The sequence below is a fragment of the Podarcis raffonei genome, chromosome 10 (genome assembly GCF_027172205.1).
Source record: "Podarcis raffonei isolate rPodRaf1 chromosome 10, rPodRaf1.pri, whole genome shotgun sequence".
Lineage (NCBI taxonomy): Eukaryota > Metazoa > Chordata > Lepidosauria > Squamata > Lacertidae > Podarcis > Podarcis raffonei.
The window spans coordinates 57,283,852-57,305,122 of NC_070611.1; the positions used below are offsets into that span (position 1 = coordinate 57,283,852).

The 21,271-nt window shown below is 44.0% G+C and overlaps 1 protein-coding gene across 1 annotated transcript in view; it reads left to right on the plus strand.

Moving 5' to 3' along the window:
• The first annotated feature begins 13,931 nt into the window (after positions 1–13,931).
• The window catches only part of TMTC1 (transmembrane O-mannosyltransferase targeting cadherins 1), a 164,822-nt gene continuing 157,482 nt past the window's right edge, over positions 13,932–21,271 (plus strand). Inside the window, exon 1 of the mRNA XM_053404675.1 lies at positions 13,932–14,243. The gene's annotated coding sequence lies outside the window, so the exon portion shown is untranslated. The remainder of the gene's footprint in view (positions 14,244–21,271) is intronic.

Sequence of the window (21,271 nt, forward strand, 5' to 3'; positions counted from 1 at the left end):
GAGTCACAGAACTTGATTCCTTGATAGATTATGATAAATATCTTCAGGAGGCCTTGGAGTCCTATAATAAAGCCCAAGCAGAAGTGGTTATTCCACCTGTGAGTCCCAGTAGAACTCCATCTACAGTCTCCTTTAGTGGACCAACTAATTGCCCACCCCAAACCCCTGTACATCCAAATCCTAGAGAACTATTACAGAAGTTACAGGAAGACCTTGATCGGTCAGCAAGCAATACAGCAAGGCGTATAAAGCTGCTAAAAGAACGCCTTGGGACAGATACCATCCCCTATGATTTGAGGCCCCTAGAGCAAAGCGAAGAGAAAGGTCACGTAGTAGCCCCTCTTAGAAGAGTATTTGATGCACTTGAGGAGCCTGTGCTGGTTAACGGGCAACCCGGACCACGGCCACCTCGAACTTCGACCCTCCAGTACATTCCATTCACAACTACGGATCTGATGAATTGGAAAACACACACCCCATCTTTCGCAGAAAAACCTCAGGCTATGATGGACTTGGTGACTTCAATAGTAAATACTCATAGTCCTACTTGGACAGATTGCCGCCAACTCCTGAATACTCTGTTCACCACTGAGGAAAGAAGAGACATAATTGAAAAGGCACAGATATATTTGCGTGAGCAGGCCAGAATGGGAAATATTTTTAATATTGACCGTCATCTCCAGGATAACTTTCCTTTGGAAGATCCTAATTGGGATCCAAACAATGCAATTCACCTGGCCAGGCTTACCACCTACCGCCAGACGCTTGTGCAAGGTATCCGCAGGGCATGCCAGAAGCCCACTAATATGTCTAAAGTCTCAGAAGTAGAACAGAAACCAAATGAGAGTCCGGGAGACTTTTTAGAGAGGCTGCAGGAAGCCTATCGTATATGGACTCCTTTTGACCCTGAAGCCCCTGAAAACAGCAGAATGATTACTGCTACATTTGTGGCCCAGTGTGCTTCTGATATTCGTAAGAAAATTCAGAAATCAGAAGGATGGGAAGGGATGCTGATGAGCCAAATCATGGCCATTGCACGTCGAGTTTATCGGAATAGGGATGAGGCTGAGAAACAAGAGAAGAAGAAGTGGCAGAAGGAAAAGATGGTGATGCTAGCCACAGCAGTGAAGCAAGACTACCGCCCTTTAAATGGAGGGAGAGGGCGGGGAAGGAATCCACCACTGGGAAGGAATCAATGTGCGAATTGCAAGAAGGAGGGTCATTGGAAGCGGGAGTGTCCTGAACCCCTGAGGTTGGAAGAAGTACGCCCAGGTCCAGGCCCAGGCTCCGGCCCAAGAAACCAGGGACGGGGACGGGGAATGATCCGAAATGGAAGATATCAGAGACCTGGACAAGGACAGAGTAGAGACAATTTCATTGGACTGGCAGAGGAGGATTTTACCCAAGACTAGGAACGACCGGACTCCATAAAGTTAGGCTTCCAGGAGCCCACGGTCACGATTCAATTAGGGAGCCATTTAATAGACTTTATGATTGATACTGGGGCTGAATACTCAGTACTCCCAGAACTATTGCAGAAAAAGGCATCCAAAAGTGTAGTCATTAAAAGTGCCACTGGTCAGTCAGCTAAGAGGTCTTTCCTCCAACCTTTGGAATGCCAGATTGGGGGACATCGTTTAACCCATCAGTTTTTGTATATACCTGAGTGTCCAATACCTCTCTTAGGTAGAGATATGCTGTCCAAATTGCAGGCCCAAATCACCTTCACTCCTCAAGGTCCAGAAATGAAACTGCCATCAAAGGCAGCAGGAATAATTACCCTCTCAGTACCTAAGGAACAATCATGGCGCCTAATGTCAGCCCTGCAAGTCCAACCCACATTGGATACAGAATTAAACAAGCTCCTCCAAACCCTACAGGTGCCACCAGGAGTATGGGCCGAAAATAGCCCACCAGGAATGGCTAAGAATATAGCTCCAATTGTAGTAACTCTAAAACCTATGGCTACCCCTGTATCTGTAAAACAATATCCTTTACCCCGGCGAGCAGCAGAGGGCATCCAGAAACATTTGGACCGCCTATTAAAATATGGTCTGCTTAAGCCCTGCCAATCAGAATGGAACACACCCCTTTTGCCTGTTCGGAAACCTGGGACAGATGAATACAGGCCAGTACAGGACTTGAGGCTCGTAAACCAGGCTATCGAGACCTTGCACCCAAATGTACCAAACCCATATACCCTGCTGAGTTTGATCCCACCAGAAGCAACATTTTTTACTGTATTGGATTTGAAAGATGCATTCTTCTGTTGCCGGCTGGCACCACAGAGCCAACCTATATTTGCCTTCCAGTGGGAAGACCCTTTGACAGGAACAAAAGGCCAGCTAACCTGGACAAGATTGCCCCAGGGATTCAAAAATTCCCCAACTTTATTTGGTACTGCCTTGGCGAAAGATTTAACAAGTTACCCCTCAATACCTGGAGAAAAGGTGGTTCTGCAATATGTAGATGACCTTATACTAGCGGCAAAGGATTTTGATACCTGTAAAGAAGGGACAGAGGAACTGCTCCACTTGCTCTGGGAAGCTGGCTACCGAGTTTCCCAGAAAAAGGCACAGTTATGTTTAGAAAAGGTCAAATATTTGGGCTTTGACATCTCACACCAACAACGAGCATTGAGACCAGAGAGGAAAGAAGCTATTTGCCTTATTAAGGAACCTACCACAAGGAAACAACTCAGAGGATTCCTGGGAACAGCAGGGTTTTGTAGACTATGGATACCTGATTTCAGCAGTCTGGCCAAGCCCTTACATGAAAGCACTTGAGGTGCAGAAAAGGACCCATTCGTATGGGGACCTGAGCAGCAACAAGCCTTTTTAGCTATCAAACAACGACTTATGGAGGCCCCAGCCCTTGGACTGCCTAATTCGGAAAAACCCTTTCAGCTGTATGTACATGAACAGAATGGGATTGCAGCGGCAGTCCTGACCCAGAGATTAGGAAGTTGGAACCGTCCAGTAGCTTATTTGTCAAAACAATTGGACTCAGTAGCAAAAGGATGGCCTCCATGCCTAAGGGCAGTAGCGGCCACTGCAAGCCTTGTCAAAGAAGCTGATAAATTTACCTTTGGCCAGACGATGTATGTGAATGTACCTCATGCTGTTCTGACACTTATGGAATATAAGGGTAGTTATTGGCTAACAAACCCAAGGATGGCTAGATACCAAGGCCTGTTGTGTGAAAATCCCAGGATTCATCTACGAGTAGTGAATATGCTCAATCCAGCAACTTTGCTGCCCCTACCAGAGGTAGATGATGAAGAATCACATGATTGTCTCCAAATAATGGATGAAGTTTATTCCAGTAGACCCGATCTGAAAGATGAACCATTGAAAAATCCAGATGTTGTATATTATACTGATGGTAGCAGTTACCTGCATGAGGGTGCCAGACGAGCAGGATATGCTGTGGTCACCAATGAGGAAGTTGTGGAAGCTGAAGCTTTGCCTGCTGGCACCTCAGCACAAAAAGCTGAACTTATAGGTTTAACTAGAGCTCTGCAATTGGCAGCCGGATGTAAGGCAAACATCTATACTGATTCTAAATATGCCTTCTTAACCCTGCATGCACATGGAGCTCTATGGAAAGAAAGAGGTCTAATAGGAGCCCACGGGAAGGCCTTGAAATATGGACCTGAAGTAGAAATCCTGTTGGAAGCAGTATGGGCTCCAGAACAGATTGCTGTAATGCACTGCAAAGGTCATGGACGTGGAAGGGATCCAATAACCAGAGGAAATCATGCTGCTGACAAAGCAGCCCGAGAGGCAGCCCAAAAGCCTGTGGGAGGATTTATAGCAGCCCTCATACCAGAGGTAGTTCCAGAAGAAGTTAAACCTCACTATACCCCAGAAGAGAGGAAATGGGCTGAACAGGAAGGGGCGATTGTGAAGGACGGTTGGATGATCCTGCCAGACAATAGGATTTATGTACCTCATCACCTAGCAGGTACAATTGTAAGAAATTATCATGAATCTACTCACCTTGGCGGTACTGCAACCAGAGAGAGTCTCAGTCGGAAGTTGTATATTATTAACCTATCACAATTAGCAACTTGCATTTCCCAGAAATGTGTTCTTTGTGCTAAAAACAATCCCAGGCAGGGACCGGTACAACCTCCTGGAATCCAACATGTGGGATACGTCCCCATGGAAAGCCTAATTGTGGACTTCACAGAGCTGGTCCCTTCTAAGGGATTCAAGTATCTCCTTGTGTTTGTAGATACTCTTACTGGATGGGTTGAAGCTTTTCCCACCAGAACTGAAAAGGCACGAGAGGTAACTAAGAGACTCCTCACTGAATTGATCCCAAGGTTTGGATTACCTAGATGCATTGGAAGTGATAATGGGCCAGCGTTCATTGATCAAGTAGTACAAGAAGTATGTCGAGTCCTACAAGTGAAGTGGAGACTGCATGCAGCATATAGGCCTCAGAGTTCAGGGAAAACTGAAAGAATGAATCGGACTCTGAAAACCCAATTGGCAAAATTAACCCAGGAAACAGGATTGGGATGGGTAGATGTGTTACCCATAACACTGTTTCGTGTTCGGTGCGCACCCACAAAAAGACTTAAGTTGTCACCTTTTGAGCTCCTGTATGGGAGGCCGCCCTCCTTTGTTCAGGATATTCCAGCTGACCTCAAACAAATAGGAGACTATGTGACACAGGGACAAGTGCAATCTCTCTCCCGTGTTTTTGTTTCTCTTAACAGGTGGGCCCTCGAGCGCACGCCGTGCAGCATTGCCGAGCCGATTCATCAGTTCCAGGCTGGCGATAGCGTATGGGTGAAAGAGTGGAAACGCGATCCACTTGCACCTAAGTGGCGTGGACCTTACACCATCTTGCTCTCTACTCCAACAGCGGTGAAGGTAGCTGAGGTGACCCCCTGGATTCATCACTCCCGTTTGAAGAAGTCCGAAGGCAGTTGGACGTGCAAAGGTGACCCCTCTAATCCTTTAAAACTGACTCTCTCCAAAAACCCCTGTATCTAGCCCTACGGGGAACGGGCTAGGTCACGGGCAACATTAGACGACAGGCCTGCTGCAGCCACAACCTGGAAGCTGGCTGACCTGCGCACGCCTGAAGCTTGAGGAGCGTCTGAACCAGCGATTGTAAACGGGAAGATTCTCTTATACAATTGATTGACTGCCCCCCCTGTGGAACAATTATCAGAGATATTACTCATTGGGGATCCTTGGGACATATGTTTTGGTCTTGGTGGTTCCCCATTTCTGTCACTGGGGGAATTATATTGGGACTAATATTTTTTTGTTATCACAATAAGGTAATCTTTTGTGGAAGGAATGCATATACTAGACATCAACATGATTTTATTATTAATCCTGATCCCTTGGGAAGGGGAAGGGTCCTTGAATTTGAGCAAATTTGCTAAATATGGATTCCGCCATGACCACAATATGTGGGTAGGCTTAGCTGAGATGGTAGCCAATGTTACAAATAGGACCAATTGCCTTGTTTGCTCTCTTGGGCCAGATGATTCAGAGGGAGGTATGCCCTTATTACCAATACCATTAAATGCCATTGGTATGGTAAGCGAAATGCCACACCAAACAGAAGTACAGAATTTCCCCGGATGGAACTCAACTAAACCAATACGAGTTATACCTGTACAAGGGGAATTCTGTGTACATAAATCATCAGAGGCAGCTGATTCTACCATGATAGGCTCTTCTCATTGCCACTATACTTGGGATTATATTAAGAATAGTCAAACCTGGGCAAACGGTACTACCTATCGAACTCGGAATACCTTGCCCTGTGCACCTCCTTTTATTCATGCATGGAAAATGGTGTGGAACATAACTATGACAGAAAAAGGCAATCTAACATACTGCACTGTGAGCTCTATGCCCCTTTTGATATTTCGCCTTATGCACTCCACGTACCAAAAACCTCAGACCCGATGGTTGTGGTGGATATGTGGAGAATGGGCATACAAGAAACTCCCTTCCAAATGGAGTGGGACTTGTTTCCTGGGATGGGTATTACCACCAATGTGGATTATGCCCACTAGTTCAGCCAAGCGTACACGAAGAAACGCTGATATTTCTCATATAGCAGGAGGAAGTACCCAAAGTTGGAGCGATACTGATGATTGGCCACCAGAGCGCATTATAGCCTATTATGAACCTGCCTCCTGGAATCCTGATGAGCTCATACAAGGGGCTCGAGATCCTATTTATAATCTAAACAGAATAATTCGATTGCAAGCAGTAGTGGAACTTGTAACCAATGCAATGGCCCAGAGTTTGAGACTTATTGCACAACAGTTGGATGAAAGTAGAGCCGCCATTTTGCAGCTGAAAATGGGAATGGATTATGTACTTGCCAGGCAGGGAGGCCTATGTGGAGTCTTGAACTTGACAGGGAATGCCTGTTGCTTTAACATTTCTGATAATGGTGAGGCAATCCGTGTGTTGGCCACAAAGATGGAGAATATAGCACATGTCCCAGTACAAACATGGGAAGGATGGGATATGGGATGGCTCACCAACTGGTTACCAAATGTCGCAGGACTCAAAGGGATACTATTGTCTTGCTTGTTTTTCTTGACGGTAGTAGTAATGGTTTTGTGTATGGTGCCATGTATCATTTCATGTTTTAGAAGTACAATTAGCAAGATGATTTCAAATGAAACTCTACCTCATATCATGGCCCTATACAGAGCTTTACCTCAGGAATATGATGAAGATCAAGCTATCAAGGACACTTGGGAAGGTCCTTGAGCTTGAAAGGGGGGAATGAGGCATCTGATCATAGCCTGCATTTTTAATCAAGGCTTATATTTTGATCAGATTCCTGTATTCTAAAAATGACCTTAAAGAAATATATATTTGTAAATGTTTGTATCTCTCATGCCAGGCAGAAACCATACTCTGGCAGCTGTTTATCTTCTTGATCAAGGGCCCCCTGATTTATAGCAGTGTCTCAGGGTTGTAAAAGGAAATTAAAGCCTGGGAACAAAAGGTCACACTGACCATACAAATGATAGAAGACAATCAAGGTTGCAAAAACACAATTAAATAGTAATAATTATTGTGCCTCCCATTAAACTTGAGCCACATCTTCCTAAGGTTAAAAGGGCAAGAGCTAATACAAACAGCAGCTGGCCAAGGGAAGAGGCCTCTCTCTCTCTCTCTCTGAAACTGCTTTGAATCTTTAGAATTTAGCTTAGCTTTTACTAAGTTCCCTTTCTTCTAAAAAAACTATATATGTATGAAATATATTGGCTTAAATGTAATTATGCAAAGGATTTAGAAAGTAAGAAATTATAGAATCATAGAAGAAGTTGGAATAGACCATGAGGGCCATTGAGTCCGGACCCCTGCCAGACAGAGAGACGCCATCGGAGCACTCCTGATATATGGTTGTCAAGCCTCTGCTTAATGACCTCCAAAGATAAAATTAGCCACCATCTGTTTTGGAGTGAATAGGGCAATAGGGCAAAAGATGAAATGTTAGTTAAGGCGCCTAGTCTAGGGCAAAAGGTTATTTGGTAATTAAGGTGCCTTGTAGAGGTTAATGGCTATTTATTTGCCAATTATAAATAGAAGGAAATATAGCTCTTTGTCTCCCATAAAAGGTAATAGGAAATGGGTGTATCTTTTATGATTGGTTCTAGCAAACAGCCAATAGGAATTTTAACCAGGCTGATTGGACAGAGGCAGCCAAAGGAGGAGCAAGGGGGCTGAGCTGAGGGAATATAAGTGCTGGCCATAAGGGCAGGAAGGCAGGCCAGAGCTTGGTAACCATATACCACTGTGCCTCTCATTTATTTGTCTGACAAATAAATTATTATTTTAATTTCTCTATTGCTGCGTTGAATATTTCATTCCAGCTAAGCGTTAACCACAAGCAGGGTGCTACAAAAGAACATGTCATTGCAATCTAAATAAATAGGCCGTTGGATTTTGCTTTTATATAAAAAACGAATGCCAAAAAATTAACTGAGAAAATGGGGGGGGGGTTAAACATACTGTGAAAACATCTGAAAAACTGGGTAGTTTTTGCCTCAGTCCTGTTTAAGTACTTTTCAGATTAGAATATAAGCTAAGTGGTTTGATTTTAGGAAGGCTCGTCCCTTCCTCTTGTATGAAGAGCTTTTATGCCAAGTCAGACCACTGGTGTGTAGGTCTGTCCGGCCTGACAGCTCCGATGATCCTTAGCATTCCAGGGAACCAAGCTCTACAGAGAAATTTGTATTTCAGGGACACACATTTCAGGCCATAGATCACTGGGTGAATATAGAGACTTGCATACAAAGGAACCCAGGTTCAATCCTCAGTTTGTAAGCTGAGCAAAAACGCAAGTGCAGACCCTCCAAGTGTCCCTATTTTCCAGGGACAGTCCCAGATTTACAGAAGCCATCCCAGTTTCTGATATGATCACAGAATGTCCCACTTTTCCTTAAGACCTCCCTATTTTCATCAGAGGGTATAGAGTTATGCAACTCCCGAGCCAAGGAGATAAGTAACTATACGACCTTTAGAATACATCTGCAGGCATTCTGTTTTTATATATGTTGGAAGCCACCTAGAGTGGCTGGGACAATCCAGTCAGATGGCTGGGGTTTAAATAATAAATTATGATTATGATTATGATTTACTAGGATGTCCCTATTTTCATCAGAGAAATGCTGGAGGGTATGCAAGTGAAACCAGAGACCTACTGCCAGCCAGTGTAAAACGTGCAGGTCTAGGCAAAGTAATGGTCTGATTTTATGAAAGGCAACTTCCTGTGTTTCATGGAAAATCTTCCCCACTACACATTAGATGAAATTAAAAGGCCTGTTTTTGAAGACACTCTGGATCTAACTTTGATAAGTTCACTGTCTAATTCACTGCAATAGTTAATTGTCCTTTGAGGGTTACTGAGACCTCCGATATAAAGTGGTATAAAAATTCAAAATATAATATTCTGACACCACAAAAGAAGTTGGTTTCTGCCCAGCCTACAGGAGGGCTAGGGAAACTTCAACCTGAGGGCTGTGTTGGCTTCTGGCCATCTTCCAGTGAACACAAGCAATTTGTGGGTGGGGACAGAGGCAAAAGTGGGTGGAGCAATTAATGCAAGTACAGTATTTATTTTAGTACAATAGGCTAGTTTCTACAAACATTCCCACACATCCCTCTCTTTAATCCAGACAGGCAAGAGACATTTTCAGAAAAATAAACCCTCAAGGAGGGTGCAAAGAAGAGCCTGTTGGGAGTGTGGCTTGGCAGAAGTCCCAAGTGCCAGACAGAAAGGCTTGTGGGGCTGCATTTGCCTCCAAGGCATGCGGATCCCCATCCCTGGCCTACAGTTTGCCTGCAGCCTCCAATTTCAGAGGCAATATGTTGGGACACTGGTTCACAATTGCTTGTCCATGGAACCCAGGGGATGTGTGTAGTCTGCAGTACTTAGCTGACTGGGAATTACAGTGTGCTGGGGGATACCAGTTGCTGTCAACAGCAGGAGAGGGCTATTGTCCTCATGTCCTGCTCCTTGTGATGGCAACAGGTAAAGTCTACAGTATTTTCTAACTAAGTTTCACTAGCTAAACATCGCTCACTTTGCGCACGAAAGGGTTTCAGCAGGTAATTGGACCTATCCTAATATGTCAGCATTCCACTTTGTCCCAGAGTCTCTTGTGGCTTCTTATGCCCAGCTTGGGTTGATTCAATAGCTATGGTCATTTTATGGATTGGGATAGTCTGGCCACAGTTGTCCATGTTCTGGTGACCTCCCATCTGGACTACTGCAATATGAACCAGACATCATCATCATCATCATTTTTATTATTTATACCCTGCACATCTGGCTGGGTTTCCCCAGCCACTCTGGGCTGCTTACAGCATACTGTATAAAAAAAACTGTAGAACATCAGACAATAATTTTTTTCCTGATACAGAGCTGCCTTCAGATGTCTTCTAAAAGTCAGATAGTTGTTTGTCCTTGCAAATAGAGGACTGCCCTTTGTGAAAAAAGACACATGTGAGGCCACTGTGAGAACAAGATGTTGGAGTAGATGGACCTTTTGCCTGATCCAGCAGGACTTTTTGTATGTTCTTATTAGCTGAGCATGCGTGCACCCTCAGGCATGTCCCAGATTCCATGTGCAATGGCTGAGAAGCGTGGATCCCTCAACAATGTGGAAATGGTTTCACAGACAGAAATGTTGAATGCTGCTGCTGTAAAAAAAAGTAATTACTATGGTTGGTTTCCATTCTGGTTACATTATTAGAAGCAGACAGCACTGACCACATTAATAGAGAGCCCCACAAAATTATGATTAACATCCAGCTCATTACTGTGGGAAATAAATGCTTGCATGAATCTAGACTATGGTTACAAGATCCCTTTTCTGACCCAGAAGGCTTTTGCTGGCTTAAGGATAGTCCTTTGTTTCTTAACCCTTTTCAAGCTGGATTTGGCATTAATGTATGCTTAAAAGGGAAAAAAAATCAAAGAGGAAGTGCCTGATGAAATTGGAGGAAGTTTCTTTTCAGATTTGCAGCGCTGGAAGTAATTTAAAATAAGCAGTGCTATTATTTGCACAAATGTAATCGAGATCTTTACAACGGAGACAATCTTGAAGGGCCACCTTATTCCACATGTGCCTTCCTGCTCAGGTCAACAATGGGGGCCTTGCTCCATTTCCCCAGGCTCTTAGAGCAAGGGATGAGAAATCTTTATTGCCTCACAGGCAACCTTCTGTGGGACATGGCGTGCGAGTGTCCGGCAGAGGAAGAGAATGGGCAGATGTGTGCTCCCATGCCCCCATCTCCCCCTTTAAAATACACACTTCCTTCTATGGGAGTCAGGAGGGTGAACGACGTCTCTTCCTTCCCCTCCATTTTGCCAGTGGTGGCAGCAACAGGGAGGATCTTGGGACTGGGGGTGGCTGTGAGGCGATGGGAGGGTTTGGGGGTGAACTGTGAGGGGTGGGGTTTGGCAGGTAGACAGAAGGGGGTTGGAGGAGCTGTGGGAGGTTGATGATGATGATGATGATGATGATGATGATGATGATGATGATAATGATCACCATCACCCATCTAACATGGTTGCCCCAGCCACTCTCAATTATGAGACCGCAGGAAAACAACAAACATTAAAAACTTCCCTATACAGGGAAGTTAATATATAAATATATATATATTAACACTGAATATGTATTTTGGGGCATATTTTCCTCACAAAATTATTGAAGCGTATTCCATCTCAAAAAGATCATACTCAAAATGCTCTTTCGCACCCCAAAATGCGGAGAAGTGCAAAATCCAAAGGTGACTGGGAGCAGATCAGGCCAACTCGTTGAAATTCAATACTGCTGAATTCTTTTTTTATATATATAAATATTTATTAAGATTTTCCATTTTATACAAACAAAAAAAGAGAAAAAAGCACAAAGAAAAAAACAACAATATTAAAAACACATAGTTTTCAAAACCTAGTTTCCAAACCATCGTCCTTTGACTTCCTCGAACCTCCCCTTCTTGTTTTCTAGATCAAATTATTTATCCAGCAAATCATGATCTCCTAACTTCGCACTTAATTAACCCCTTATTCTCTATTCAGCTTCTTAAATAATTGTAACTTAAACCTTATTAAAACAAGAGAAAAAGAAAAAACATTTCTTCCATATTCTTTTACCATAACAGCTAGAAACCATTAATTTCAATCCAACTCCCTTCAAAATTCAGTAATATTACAGTATTTCTTTAAATAGTCCTTAAATTTCTTCCAATCTTCTTCTGCCGACTCTTCTCCCTGGTCGCGGATTCTGCCAGTCATTTCTGCCAATCCCATACAGTCAATCAGCTTCGTCTGCCATTCTTCCAGAGTGGGTAGGTCTTGCGTCTTCCAGTGCTTTGCTATAAGTATTCTTGCTGCTGTTGTTGCATACATAAAAAAAGTTCTATCCTTCTTTGGCACCAATTGGCCGACTATGCCCAGGAGAAAGGCCTCTGGTTTCTTCAGGAAGGTATATTTAAATACCTTTTTCATTTCATTATAAATCATCTCCCAGAAAGCCTTAGTCTTTGGGCATGTCCACCAAAGGGGAAAGAATGTACCTTCAGTTTCCTTACACTTCCAACATTTATTATCGGGCAAATGATAGATTTTTGCAAGCTTGACTGGTGTCATGTACCACCTGTATATCATTTTCATAATATTCTCTCTTAAGGCATTACATGCCGTAAATTTCATACCGGTGGTCCACAACTGTTCCCAGTCAGCAAACATAATGTTATGACCAATATTTTGTGCCCATTTAATCATTGCAGATTTAACCGTTTCATCCTGCGTATTCCACTGCAACAGCAAGTTATACATTTTTGACAAAATCTTAGTTTTAGGTTCTAGCACTTCTGTTTCTAATTTAGATTTTTCCACCTGGAAGCCAATTTTCTTGTCTAGATTGTACGCCTCCATTATCTGATAATAATGTAGCCAGTCCTGCACTTTATTTTTTAGCTTCTCAAAACTCTGTAATTTCAATCTGTCCCCTTCTTGCTCCAAAATTTCCCAATATTTTGGCCAATTGGCCTCCATATACTGCTGAATTCTTAAAGCGTTCCTGCTTCACGGTGGTGTAGGCACTGCCTGCAAGGCAGGGTCTTATCTGCCCCGGCGCCAAAACTCTGGAAAAGGCAGGGAAAGATTGACGCAGGTGCCGCTTCCCTTTCAGTCAGTCCCTTTTGGTTGTTTTTTAAGGCTGTTAGGGAAAGCATAAATTGATACTATGGTGCTGCTAGACATTTTCAAAGTGTTATTCCCTTTTTCCCCTGCGGTTGTTTTATTTTCTGAAGCAGCTGCTGTGTGTGTGAATTAGTTCCCTCAGAACAGTTTCCCTCAGCAACAGTTCACTGGGAGCAATGGCCATTTGCTTCCTGCCTTCTCTTCTCCTGGAACTGCCTCCTCAGTGGCCATTTCAAATGGTCATTCGAAGGCCAAATGTGTGCATCTTTTGTGATTTTAATAATTGGCACTTGAATTTGCTTCCTTATGCTTTAATATGCTTATTATCCAAGGCCTATTCTCAGGCCGGAAGGAGACATTTAAATATTTTATGTAAGTACCTGACAGTTCCAGTTTTTCTCAGCTTTTTGTTTCAGTTTGCTTTCTTTCAGCAGTTTTCATGAAATAAAAATCCTCAGAAAAATTATCCAGGGTTTTAATATACTGTATATACATTTTGCCTAATATGCGAAGTAATGATCACTAAGTAATGCATTTCTGTATGTTATTTTCATGAATCTATTTTTATATTGTAGCCTTATGAGGCTTTGCCCTCTGGCGGGAAAAATATTGCGCCCGGGAAAGGGAAGTGGGAGTCAACAGACACTCAAGGAATAGTTTCAGAGAAAAGCTTTTATTTCTACCATCCATGAACTGGTAGAAGGAGCAAGTGTGATAACTCACAAAAAGCATGCACGGGTTCACAGTCATGTGCACACAGCATATATACCCCTTCTAGTTCCCTCCCCCTTTCTCCTCCTTCTTCCAGAGTCCTGCCCATGAGTTCCTCTGAGCATGAACAGAAAGCTGTCTTGGGACTCTTGGACTCTTGGCACCCTTCCCAGGAAAGGGGGAATGAGAAGCCGAGGGGGTGGGTCGAGGAGCCCTGGTGGTTCAGCATGTCCAAGATGTTGCAACTAGAGTGAGATAAGATTCGTTTCTCAGGCCTGCTTAGAACAGAGTCTATTCATTAGCTTTTTGAAGCCTTCTAGTACTGATAAAAAGTAACGGTTTGCCCTTGCCACAGCATCTTGTGAGAAAAGCAGAGAAGAGCAGAGAAGAGCAGAGAAAAGCTGTTCTGGATTTTTAGAAGACAAAAGGAATTTTGGATAGTTTTGAGGCCTGGGGTGATTTCACAGACAGGATTTGGGTATCCTGTCCCTTCAATATGTACTTTCTCCCAACATACGCATTTTTTTAGACTTTTCTTTGTAATTGCAAAATTGAGTGTCATGCAAATCTCAAAAGATAGTTGTATTTTAGTTTTGGGGTAGGTTTGCATTAAAGCATGAAGTGAACTGAATTTCTCCCCCATTCCTAGGTGCAATGATGTCAGGACATTTCACATTTATATTGGGTTCCACAAGGAGAAGAGCAAAAAGAGCGCACCAGTCTCCCTGTCTCTCTTAATGGCTAGTTTGGCCCTTGGCATACAGAGGAATAAGCATCATCCAAAGGGCTGGGATATCTTTACGTTTACAAGGGTATGTCAATATCTTTACATTTCCAAGACTAAATTGAAAGGGACAGGAGCTGGCCTGCTGCAATCAGCATGCGCCAGTGCAAGTTAAGCTATGAACCACCCAGCTCGAAATGCTGCCAGCCTCGCTACAGATGTCCTCAGTTCCACTTGGAATGCCTTGGCCTCAAATCGCATGTGTGCTTGCTGAGTGTGCGCACAAACACACACACACACACTCAAAAAATAACCTTGTGGGTGGCATAACTGCCGTCTTTTTCTTTTCGTTTACTCCCCTCCCCAACCGAGCATGCTGCTTTTAAGCAATCAGTCCCTTGTAAATTCTGGCTGGATGCTTCCCAGATTAGCTTTGGTTCGCTCACAGAGGATTTTGAAGCAGGCTGGCTGTGCTCCAGGGCTATCATCTTGCCTTTGTTGCTGTCCGTGGGTCTTAGTGGCACATAAAATATGGCTGTGTACACACAGCTGCTAGGAGGAAAACGCAGGGGTTCACATGCAGAAATCATTAAGTGCACTTACTTAGACCTGGTTCTTACAGTACTGTCGCCACATGGAAGGCATTGGAAATGCTCCTTCTTTGGCAGCAGGTCTTTGCAGACGTCACCATGACGTGAGGGCCAGTTGCAGCGTGTATTGTTACCATCGCATGGAACTTTTATGTACCAGAGCTGCAAATATTCTCGTTGCAGCTGACACACTTTGGTGCTACTGGGAATGTAATGGATTGGGGATGCAGGCGGGTGCAGCTCTGGGACTTTTTAAAGGGGGGAAACAATGATGTGATCTGCCAGAGTGCCGCTGCAATTGTCACTTGAAGGAAGTGGTAAGAAGTCTTTCAAGTTTGTGGCAGATAAACATAGATGAATCCAGAAAATGAGGTAAATTATCCAGCAGAGGCTGAATAATGGTTTTTTTTTGATGGAGGAATCCTACTTCATGCAGTCAGTTTAAATGATAGCACTTCTTTGCAAAATCGTTTCTGTTTCTGATGAGAAGCAGAAGGTTGCTTTTCAGTTTACAGAAGGCCTTTTAATTATTTACTTAATATCTATCTATCTATCTATCTATCATCTATCTATCTCACACACTATAAAATCACAAGGTTAGAATACAAACGAAACAGAAGTTTATGCAGTCAATAAAAATCCAGAACCAAAATACTAATGCAAAATATCAAGTGGCAGAATCTAAAAGTCAACAGGCAGGAAATAAATGCCTGAACAAATAAAGATGTGTTAAATCATTGTCTTTTGTTAAAGCTTAGTGGGTTTTTACAAGCTAAAATTATGCAATCAAAAGTGAACACCCCTCAGTTCAATGGAGCTTGCTGTCAGGAAATTATGTATTTGGTTACAGTCATATGTGCCTAACAAATTGGTTATTATGCCGTGTACACTAACCCTTGATTTCCTGACCAGTAACACCTGAGGCAGCTCTGGGAGGGCTCCTGCTTGCATTTGAGTAAGAGATAAAATGAATGCTTTCCTAGCTTCAGGAGCAGCAACTCTGACAATCACTAGCAGAAGCTGTAACACCTGAGCCAGGCTGGCAGACTGTTTTATTGTTGTTTCCTGTCTGCACCTGGAACATCCAACTGCTGAGAACTTAGTGGCACTTCAAGTCCACTGGGAACCTTTCTGGCAACTCAAGAAAAGTGTGGATGAAGGGAGGTGGCACTAGCCCTTGATTTCCTGACCAGCAACACCTGAACCATCTTTAGGTACCTCCCTGGAAAGGTTGGTGCCTTCCTCAACAGATAAAAGGCTGCAGAGTGCCCCCTCCAATAGGGGGCCATTTCCTTGAGTCATTCCTAGTGGGAGGGGTGTTGTAGTGTAGAGCTTCTGGGTAAGAGCCAGGGATGGGTGTTGGGTGGGCTCTCCCTATGGGAGAGGAAGGTTGGTTTTATATATATGTCCAAAGCTTTTACCGTTATTTGGTGGGAATCTGGGATGAGGGGTTGGAGTGAAGGAAATGATTGACGTCATCTGTTGTCAACAGAGGGGCAGCTTCCCGCAAAGATTAACGAGATGCTTTTTCTTGAGAACTTTGTAGTATATGATCAAGCTACTAGGAACTGTGTGCACTTTTGTTTCTAGCCTTCAAGAAGAAATTTCATACACTTTCTTAGCTTTTTATCCCATTTGACATAGTAAAACTAGGCAGTTTTTGTTGGGTTTTTTATGCATTGCTAGCATGTGATTGTACTTGGAATGCTTCTGATATTTAATATTACTTGATACGTTTCAGAGATTGCTAATTTATATTATCATGATTTAAAATGTTACTCTGCAAGTAAGCTGGTCCCAACCCATTAGGGGCTTTATAGAGTAATAGTGACACTTTGAACTTTGCCCAATAGCAAATGCGCAATCAGTGCAGGACTCTGAGCAGACAATGAGGTATTGATTTGCATTTTTGCGGTGTTTTGAGCTGCTTAAGGCATATTTATATGGGAAAGCAGCATACCAGGTAAAATAATGCATAATAATAATAATAATAATAATAATACTCTTTGTGTATGTGTAATAGGTAAGTGCAGCTGTCTATATTTTTGGACTCTCTTTGGGGTGTGTGTGATGCCATAATGAGCTCTTGCACTCCAGATTTTAGGGTGAAGGGTGGGTAATGTAATAATAATACACTACTGGAAGCCACTCCCAGACAGAAGCTCCTCAGATGTGGAATAATTCCCACCAGCTTTCCCACGGTGACCTCCTGCCCGAAGAATTGGCCCTGAAAGTTGACAACAGAGTCTTCATACATTATCACATGCAACCCATAAATGTTACTTCTATGGATAGCATTGAGCGATACCCTTAATAATCAAAGGGAATGTTGGAGACTGCTCCTTCAGGAGCTCTGGCTTGGGGATGGGCAGAAACACCTGCAAAATAGGAGCGTATGAAGATTTTTCACCGTAGGCAGGTATGCTGTCATCAATTAGCTCTGTTCAAGAATCTGCATCTGCCAAGATCTAATCAGTTGATTAATTGCGTGCTTCTTTTGTTTTTACTTTGATATTGCTTTAGCATGACTATTATTTTACACCCACTCCCTCCATGGCACACTGTGTACACACGCAGAGGAAACCTGGCATAGCTAAAAGGGAAGGTGAGGAGAGCCAGTGAGGCGTGATACCAAAAAGATGAGTAGTGGCTGCTGAAGGGCACCCCTGTTTTCCCCAAACTTTTAAGGCACCAAGCCACTATGGGAACAAGTCATGCTGGGGTGAGGATGGGTATGTGTTGTAGGAGATGGGGGTATGTGTGCCTCTTATCACCTGTCCTGTCCCCCCAAACTATGGTACCTGTTGTCCCAGTGCCAGATTTACCTGCCAATTTATCTGCAGCTTGGAGGCTGTATTCTGGCTATGCACAAGCTTTGGGGTGCCGCATACCAGCAGTCGGCGGGGCCAGAGGCAAAAGGTAGGAAAGGCTGCCAGATGCAAAAGTAGGTGGAGCAATGGATGTAGCTTTTACCTTTGTGCAGCAGGCTGCATTCCAGCTTTGCAAATGTCAGGCGCTTTTGTGTACACACAGACATCCCTCCATCCTCCATCTAGGGAAATCAAGAGGACTTATCACAGTTCAAGGACACATTCCAAACCATGCAAAACCCTCAAGGAGGACATGGAGCAGAAGGGGGGAGAGCTGTGTCCTGGGGTGAAGATGGTATGGTATGCAGAGTCCCAAGAGCCAAATAGGGAGGTCTGGAGGACCACATTTGGGTCGAGGGCGTGAGATTCCCCACCCTTGTTATAGGGGCACTATCTTGTCCTTTGCCACTAGTAATAAAATGTCTTGGTCAGCCTTGCTGCAGATGGTTAGCAGCAAAGATTTAAGATATTTTTTTAAACTGCATACACACCATACATTGAAAGCACATTCCCTCCCCACAAAAATTCTGGGAACTGTAGTTCACCTCTTGCAGGGCTACAGTTCCCAGACCCTTAACAAACTACCGTTCTCAGGTTTCCTTGAGGGGCTGAATGTGCTTTAATCTCTCAAGTGTTGCCTGGCTCCACATCTGCTCTAACAGGATCTGCTTCTGAGTTTGCAGCCTCGATCTGTGTGGGTGCGCAAGTTGCCTTTCAGAGATGTTCGTTTGCCATTATTGTTGCAAGGAACCCTCCTGTTCAGCTTCCAAGGAATCCCAGTTTGAAATCTGCTGCTGTACACAATTAAATATATTAACTTGTGGGCCTTGCCTAATACAAGCGGCAGTGCATTGTAAACACCTATCCCAAAGTACAAATAGAAATACAGTATAAGGACACCGAGTACAGTATGTGTCTTGTTATGCCAGACATTGAAGAGAGCATTAGTTCAAAGGGTTGTTTTGAAATGAGAAAAACAAGTGGCATCTGCCCAAGGTCAGAAATGCCTTCCATTCTGTGGCTAATATTTTCCAGACAACCAGAACCTTGCTGAGAGATTTGTCATCAGCTCTTGTCATTCTTTATCATGCAACTGCAGCACAGAGGAGATATCTCACCAGCTCTGGGGGTCTGGCAATGTATGTTACATGAGGATCACTTCTATTATATTCAGATGTTAGCTATGTTTGTGATGAGAGCCCTCCGAAAATGGGCTTGGTTAGCATTTCCTGGAGATGTTCGTTCAGTCAGCAGTTGGGATCATATTCCCAGTTTGGGTTTCACTCACATTCAGGGTCAACTGATCCTATCTTCACTGTACCTAGGTAGATTTTCTTTCCCTATCTGACGCTATAAGGTGTTACTCGGGCTCAAATTCTCTTGTACAGTATCAGTTCAGTTTGAGGTTCTCTTAAAACATCCTAGAGACCCCGGGAGACTTTCCAGAAGACACAATAAGCAGAAGTCTATTTATAGATGCTTCTAATAGAACACAGCAACCTTAATAACAAACTGTTAATCAAGTGCTTTTGTGATTCAGTTGAGAGCAGGTTAGCCCTGGGAGTCTGTCTTGTCTGAGCCAGGTTAGACATACATACATATCTACATCTATAATTGTAGAGTTGGAAGGGACCCTGAGGATCATCTAGTCCAACCCTCTGCAATGCAGAAATAGGCAGCTGTCCCATATGAAGATCAGATCTGCAACCTTGGCATTTTCAGCTCCACACGCTAACCAACTCAGCTATCCAGGTGGATGAATAGTTTCCTTAAAACACATTTCAATTCCTAATCATTTTAAATCTTTCCCATCAACCCTACAGTAGGGCATAGATCTTTACCCATCTCAGAGAAGGGCCATAACTCAGTGGTTAGAGCACCTGCTTTGCATGAAGAAGGTTCAATCCTCAATGTCTCCAGGTAGGGTTGGGAAAGGCTCTTTAATAGAAAACATAAGAAAACAACATAAGAAAAACCTGCTGGATCAGGCCAATGGCCCCATCTAGTTCAGCATCCTGTTCACCCAGTGGCTGACCCAAAAACAAGAGTACTCTACCCTCCTTTGGTTTCCAGCAACGTATTCAGAAACGTTACTGCCTTTGACCGTGGATGCAGAGCATAGTCTGACAAAATCTGGAGGGCTCTTGGTTCCTCATCTCTGTCCTATAGCATTTTGTTGGTGATGCTATCTACCAGTGAAGCTTCTCTACCATCCATACGCTTCTCATTGTGGTCTTCTCCTTAGGGATTTCCTCACTGGTAAGCTTACAGGGCCTCCTCACAACTGCTTGAAAACTCATTAGGTAGCAGAAAGCCTGGTCAGGTAAGCGAGCCAGGTACCATAATGACTGCACAAAGAGGTTAATAAATGGACAACATGGAATTCATTGCAGGGATGTGCTATGGTAATAGGGCTTAATTACCAAGATGGCAATTACGACGACAACTTACTAAAAAGATCTGGGAAGAATCCCATTTCAGGGCAGCTTTTCCATTACAAATGACATGCCTTGCATATTGTCTGTCTAATTAGTGAAGAGAAATTTGAAGGCACGCAGTCGGAGCCTCTTGGCAGGTTGTTCAGTGGTGAGTGCGCTGCGTGTGTAAATGGGAGCGTTGGCAAGCGGAGGAGGAGGAGGAAGCTGCTTTGGCTTTTCTCTGCGGCTCCACCTGGTTTTCGATCTTACAAATGAGCTGGAAATGAAGTGTTTCTCCCGCCCTCCCACCCGCCGACCTCTGCTGCAGCAGATGCCCTGCTCTGGTGTCTCTGTGCACAGGAGCCCGTCATCAATATTCATAAGCAGGCTGGAGTCGGCAGGCACTACCAGTAAACAGAGGCAGCTGGATGGCTCCAAGTCAAGGCGAGCGTTGGCAGCAGGACCATCTCTTTTGGCACATGGAATTGCCCTTGAGAATGTGGCAGGAAGTCTTCATTTTCACTTGTGTACCTAAAGGCAGCCCTAGGCTAGGCGAAGACTGTGGGGTGCTGGCATTTGGGGAGATGGGATTAAGCCATGGGAAGGGAGTGTTGTTCAACCCAAGCACTTCATTTCCATCTGGACAGCTTTCTGAGGGCCACATGCCAGTTGTGGGTAGGGCCAGAGGCAAAAGTGGGAGGAGCAATGAATGTAAATTTTACCTTTGTGCAGTATGCTAGTATTCACACACCACTCTTTGCATCCAGTTAGGCAAGAGGCCTCAGAGATTAAGGACAAATTCCAGTCAGGCCGAAATACTCAAGGAATGTGCAAAGTAAGGCCAGTGAAGGGTGGGCCTGGAGAGTGTTCCAAGGGCCAGGTAGAGAGGCTTGGAGGGCCACATTTGGCCACTTGGACTGCGGGTCCCCACCACTGAACAAAGGGATGAGTTTACAAGTTTAAACCTAACCACTACATGCCAGGCTGCCCACATCACTGTCCTTCAGATCCCTCCTTCTTGCCTCACCCAGGCAAGACTTCCCTAGACTTCCCGACTGTTGTTGGTCTGTGGTCTCCATCTTCTGGTTCCCTCCTCACCTCACCTGGGTCTGAATCTCCATGCTCTTGATTCCTCCTCCTCTCCTGTGCTCTCCTGGGTCAGCTGCCTGATCACCAGCTCATCAGCTTGTCACACTCTAGTTCACAGTGGCACCTGTCTGTGGCCAAAGGAACTGCAGT